We start from the raw sequence: 6,573 nt of genomic DNA on the forward strand, positions 1-6,573 counted from the left end.
TTATTATTTTTTTTTTTAGAAAAGGAACCAGTAACGTGCTTAGTTACTTTTAAGGGCCGAGTAACGGCCGGTATCTCGTTACTTTTGAGAAGTATTGCCTACAACAACGTATAAAGCCTCGTTTTAATTCCAACCTGAGTATGCGTCTTTTGCGAGATGGGCAGATGGGCAACCCGAAAAACCGCTAAACAGCATGACAGTATAGCAAAGTTTTTCGCTGAACACGTCAGTCAAGCTCTACCGCGGGGAATGCTCTTCACCCAGCGAACACAATGAGGGTATTTGGTTGAACCTTCTAGAATCGTCTACAGACAGAATATAAACCCGGTGGTTGCCAACGCGGGAAGGCACAGAACTTACTGTGAACTTGGAACTTTAGAAGCAGAGAGAACAATAGAGAGACGCAAATCCCAGATTTACCAGCTCTTCCTGAAGCACAGCACTGCCGTTCTTTCGAGCGCGTTAGACTCTTCGGCGTCGCCGAATATGTATTCTGAAGGAAGCGGGGAAACATGACTGACGAAAACTTGGAGAGGCTGCTACTGCTTAAGTGCAACGACTACAAAAAAGAAAACAGTACACCATGAAACAAAATATAGTTGTGTATCTATTCGGTTGTCAAAGTTACGAGAAAAGTAACTCGTTACAATTGTGGTAGTGTAACTCATTCCTTTTGAGAATTGGTAACGAGTAACGTATTTGGTTACTTTTTGAGCGAGTAACGTGTAACGGTATCTAGTTACTTTTGGGGGTAACTTGTACTTGTCTGCATAGAACGGAAACCAATTAGAATTTTCGGATTTCCTCGAAAACGTTGTATTATGCCGAATGTCCCAGAAAGTTGGCCACGAAACTTGTACAAACGAAGGGCGCCATTAGAAAGGGGAGGGAAGAATAGTAATGGTTACGAGTCATTTTAATACTTTCCAAAGTAATCAAATTACTCGGGTGATTACTCGCTATTAAATGTACTCAAATGATCGCAAAATTACCCCAAACGATAATCGATTACAATTAATTTAATTACGCGTGTACCGTACAACTCTGTCCTACGTGATGGGGCGCGTAAGCGACTATATGTGTTTGAAGAGCTTGTCACGAGTCATGACTTGGGAAGGCGACAGGAAGTGTGTGGGCGGCAGAATTTCCAGGGGCGCGAGCACGATGCTTCCGCTCCGTCGATAAACAAAAGAGCTCCCTCGCAAGGAGGAGCCGGCAGGCCCGCGGCAACTTCAGCCTCGCTTGAGATCTGCTGCACTCGCGCGACGACACCGCCTCCTCGCGACTCGGTCCTGGCTTCTCCTCGCAAGCTGGCCGTCGTCAGGCGCATGATTCAGGCGGAGAGGGTGCGTCGAGGTTTTCCTTTTTTTCTGTCTCAGAGAGGAGGCATCCCTCCTTGCCTCTTACTTAGGAATACAAAATTTCCAAAAACTTAAAAACCAGAAAAAAAAGAGAAAAGCTTTTTTTTCTTGAATATTTCTTAAAAGTTTGAAAAGTTTCTTTAGCAAGTATCCAGCAATCTTTTGAAAGATACCTACATAAATTACCGACGGCAAGAGATTTTTTTTACCAGTTTTTGAGGTAGTATTTTTACTTTATATATATTTTTGTAATCTTTATGAGGGCTTTGTCAATTTAGCATATCTTTGACTGCAGAACATCAATACTTTTCGTCATACGAAATGATGTGTTGGGTTTACAGCAACGGTTAACTTGCAACCACCGTTCCTCGATTACGATGTTATATTACACGATATGATGTACATGGTGGTGCAGTAGTGGAAGCTCGGCTGCGTGGTATACAAGTCCCATGGTTTTCGTTGACTAAGGGCGTGACAATGTATTAACCGGAAACACTGCAGCGCAAATATCAGGTAGCACTTGATTCTCACTCCTGTGTTGTAAAGTTGTTGAAACTTTATTTTGATATACATTTATAGCCACACGATGCTCCACGCGTTATGTAACTTATATTGTTATATTGGTACTGCTTTTCCAGCGATATACGAGGTAATCAGAATTCGTCTTCAAATTACAAGCGTCCGAACATAAGGCTATCCAATCATCCGAACACATGGATATCAAGCCCAATCTGTGCTAAGCCATTGCACCCCCCCCCCCCTACCCACACACACACACTCTGGGGCTTTACCTGTTCAATAAGTTGTTTTCTGGTACTGTTTGGCTACAGGCTTATTTCGCTCATTCGTTTTAAATCGCAGTTTTCAGTTTGAAATAACATTTGTAAGTAAACACCGGCCCATAACAACGCCATTTAGAACTTTACCAGCTTCACTGAGGACGTTGGCGAATAGGCATCCTAAAGTGTACATTTTTGTTACGTGAAAAAAAAAAAAAAAAAAAAAAAGTTTTGAAGAAACTTAATAAAAGTGAGACTTTTCAAGCAGCACGCTCTACTCCATTTATCAATGTGCTTTAATGTGGGAAGTGCTTTCCGGGGCGCTAGTGCCCTTTCGACGTACGGAGTGTGACACGGTTAGCACGAACAAACGGTCGTCGATTTATTAATACGAAAGCATTAACTGTCCCATGGAGCAAACCGACGTCATCAACCGCGCGAAACGGCAGAAAAATTGCCGAAGCCGCGATCTGAGGCATCCCAGCTTTAATACCACGCAGAAAGCCACGCAAAACGGCAGTTTCAATTAGCGCCACCCCATGGCGCTGCGTGCCCACTCCGAGAGGGTCTGAAGCGGCAGCGGCGCGAAGAACGACATTCATGCTTTCGCATTCACAACTGGTAAGAAGTGCTTAGGTGTACCTGGAGCCTTTTTTTGTCTCTTTTACTCTTAGGATTATAGGGCTGTCATCCAAACTACTCTTCGTTTCCCCTTCAAGAACCGTAAAAAAAAAAAAAAAAAAAAAATCCGGCCCCTCTCGGAGCATTACTGATTTCCCCTTTTATGTAGAGAATTAAGGTACATGTGGTGCATTCTAGATTAGACGTATGTTATCTTATCAAGACAGACACGTTACGACACGTTACAAGCGCCAAAAACATCGCTTCTTCCTCCGATAGCCAAATATTTTAGGAACTACTTCGCGCGTCGTATGAGCAGTGCGCGACACTTCCTTTTTTTCTTGAGATAAAAATGAGTATAGCGTTGTGGTAAAGTGTTCATCTTGAGCACTAACACAACATTTGGAGTTCGTGGTTACCATTTAGAAATAAAATGCGAAAAATGGTCGATGTCGCGTTCGCGCTAACAGTGTCGCGTGGCGTGTTCGGTGAATCATCGATTATCGATCATCTGAGTGAAGTTTAGTCTCCTAGAGATGCTGTAGAGGAGGTCACCGATCATTGGCGAGTGCGATATCCCAGTCACCCAGAATACGCGAACGTTCGGCCATCACTGCCCCAGTCATTCGTGAGCATCTCTCTCAGGGCTCGCAGTCCACACCGAGGATCCGAGCCCACTGGCGAAGGAGAGAAGCCCCCAACGGCCAGCAATGGTCACGTGGTCTGCACGCTCGCCTCTTCTGTGCTTGCTCGCATTGTGCTTCGGAGGGGGGCTTTGACACATCCGCCGTTCTACGAATGCTCGGGCCGGGTGGGCACAATGCACCGATACCGTTATTCAAGGTCACGGGGGCTTCGATATTGTCCCAGTGCCGTCCTTCGCCGCTGCGACCTTTGGAGCCACGTAAACATTGGCGAGAAAAGCGACGGAAGTGTCCCGCCCGAGTCGTACGCGTGCTGCATTTGGCGGGGAGCTTACCTCCCGTCCGCTATTTTCCTCCCCTCCTAATAACTAGGAAAGAGAGAGGGGGCAAGATTGGAGCAGGAGGGACGAGGGATTCGTTTTGACACGGCGCTAGCCATTAATCAGAATTAGGTGTCAATAGCGGCCAAAAGCAAGTCCCCTCCCTCTCTCTCTCTCTCTCTCTCTCTCCCCCCCCCCCCCCCACACACACACACACTCTCTCTCTCTCTTTCTCTTACTTGGCCGTTTGTTTCCCCTCGAGCTCGCCTCCAATCTGGAGAAATGTGTCCGGATCGTAGGTCTGGGTCGTGAGACCTCAGGGCGTCATAGCTCCTCTCCCTCCTTCTCCGTTCATATCCTCCTTCGTTCGAGTCTCTCCAGTCGTTCATCTCGGGAAGCCGCCGTTAGGGGAGACCCTCTGGGCCGCAGCGAGTGCTATCGTCGCGTGCTGCGTCTTTCTCCAATCACCGTTGCTTCTCACTGCGGACCTATAAGCGTGACAAAGAATGCCCGTCAATCTTAGGGACTCTTGCTCTGTTCTAAAGTTTCATCTGCGCGGTCGTATACATGTTGTGAATGGATCATGGCGTTAAGATCACTACTCTCCGTAAACCAGCTGCAATAATTGGAAATGTTTGTTGTTTTTATCCATTAGCATTTATTGTTTTGGTGCATGCAGCCGTCTTTCATATGGGCGGTCGTGGTCTGGACTGGACTGGTTTTGCGAGGCCGATGCGCGGTGTCCGCCGTGCTCTTTCGCTGCGTTCAGTCGCTCGTTATCGTCCACTCTCCTTCTTACAAGAAGGAAAGAGTCTTCTGGCAGGCTTCCAATGGCGCGTCACGGGAGCGGGAGAGGAGGGGGTCGAGCGGCCGGGGAGGTGGCACAGCGTACGCGACAACGTAAAACCGAGGCGCAGCGACGACGCCGTGGGCGCGAAACCTCCGACACCCCGGAGAAAAGACTGGCTCTTTGAAGACAACAGTTTGCGAGCCGTAGGAGGCGATTGAGGGAAGCTGTGGTGGCTGCATCGGAAACGGCCGACGCCCCGGAGAACAGAACAGTGTGCGGACCGTTGCGAAATTGGAATTCTCAACCTTCGCCGAGTCAGAACCCCTGCGCTAAATGCTAACGCATTTCTCGAGAATTAAAGTAACGACGGCAACAATTTCGGCATCCATTTTTTCTCATGTATTGTTTCTTTTTTTTTTTTTGGGGGGGGGGGGGGGGGGGGGAGGGAAGGGACAGAGTGAGGGAGAGGGAGGTCATCAGTGGAAGCTGCGAAGCTGACTTTCTCAGCAGGTTGGCTTTTCCGACGAGCTTATTCGCTGAGTTGCAGCTTCTGGCGTTTTCTATCATAGTCGCAGCCGTTGCGCAGGGGTGCCCTTTGTTTACTTTAGCTTTCATAACCAGACTTCAGTGCAGTGACCTGTTTGTCGAACGTCCTTCGATGCAGGCACGTAGCCAGGATTTTGTTTCGGGGGGGGGGGGGGGGGGGGGGGGGGGGGGCCCATGACAAAATGCTGTATGAGGGGGAGGGGGGGAGAGGAGGGTCCCAGCAAAATCGAAGATTTCGGGGGGGGGGGGGGGGGGGGCCTCATGGGCCGCCCCCCTGGCTACGTGCCTGCTTCGATGGTTGGCCAAAGTCCTACCCGAGTCGACGTTGAATCGGCACGCATGCGTGATCCAAGAGTTGGGACGCGAGAGCGGCTTCTTCACTGTCCGTCCACACAACGCGGCGTCGCCGTCCGCGTTTCCCGATGACCAGTTTCGCTGATACGGCGTTAGTATTCGGGACAAGACTCGGTCCGCGCGATCCTTCTTGATTTGGGTATGCACCGGGAAGAATGGGCCCGCACTCCGCCGGACCTCCGCATCAGAATGCGCGTCCGCGGACGCGGCTAATGGAGCAGGACATACGGCGCTGCCGTTCCCTCTCTTGCGGCCAAAAAAACAAAAAAAACACGGAGCCGTGGGCTTCGCTGCGCGGCCGCAGCGAGTGTGTCCGTCTGTTCTTGTCTGCGTGGAGGGTGGGACGGAGGGCGCCCCTGTGAGCACACGGCAGCGCGTCTATGCGGAGCCCAAATTCTCGTTTTTGAGGGAGCGTCGCCGAGTCGTATAAACTGCCGGGTCGTCGCTTGAATTCAAGATGCTCTCGCGCGCCTGCTGCCGTTTTTGTTGTTGTTTTTTCTGTCTCCGCGCGCTCAGTGCTGTGAATGTGCAAATCATAAATGCACGCTCGACGCCTTTTTTCACGACCGCCAGTTTTCTAGCTCGCTTTGCGTTTATTTCTGCGTATAACCGCAGATGGGGGAAAAAAAAAAATAAACGCGTTGTTGACGGTTTTGTACTTTTGTCTGTTTAAAAGGAGGCTTTTTTTTATGCTCCGTGTTCCTTGGAAACGTTCGTGCGGTATGAGGAAACGACGAGAGGTTTGATCCGCATTCTAAGCGGTGACTGAAGCACTCTCGCGGTCGCTTTGTTCGTTCAGCAAGTTATTTTTTTTTTTTTTTTTTGTTTGCTTGTGGGTTGCATACGCGGGACCGACCCGCGTACGTGTGCACGTCTCGAGGATCAACTAGATTTTGGGGGGATTTCTGAAGCCGTCGGCAAGAAATGGTTCCTCGGGACGATCCTTGCATCCGATCGTCTGGAATGGCGCCTTTGTTTATCTGGAAGCCGGTCTCCCCCGTCTTCTTTCGAGTACGAAATCACTTCCACTTATAGGCACGGTATGCGAGGGAAAATATGGCTTTAGTGACTGGCTCCCAATCACCAAAAGCGATGTAACTGGTGTCGTGTTAAAGCGGGGATGCACCACCAGCAGTCCGCGAAAGGTATTCACCCGGC

The sequence above is a fragment of the Ixodes scapularis genome, unplaced genomic scaffold (assembly GCF_016920785.2).
Source record: "Ixodes scapularis isolate PalLabHiFi unplaced genomic scaffold, ASM1692078v2 PGA_scaffold0__279_contigs__length_252992795, whole genome shotgun sequence".
Taxonomy (NCBI): domain Eukaryota; kingdom Metazoa; phylum Arthropoda; class Arachnida; order Ixodida; family Ixodidae; genus Ixodes; species Ixodes scapularis.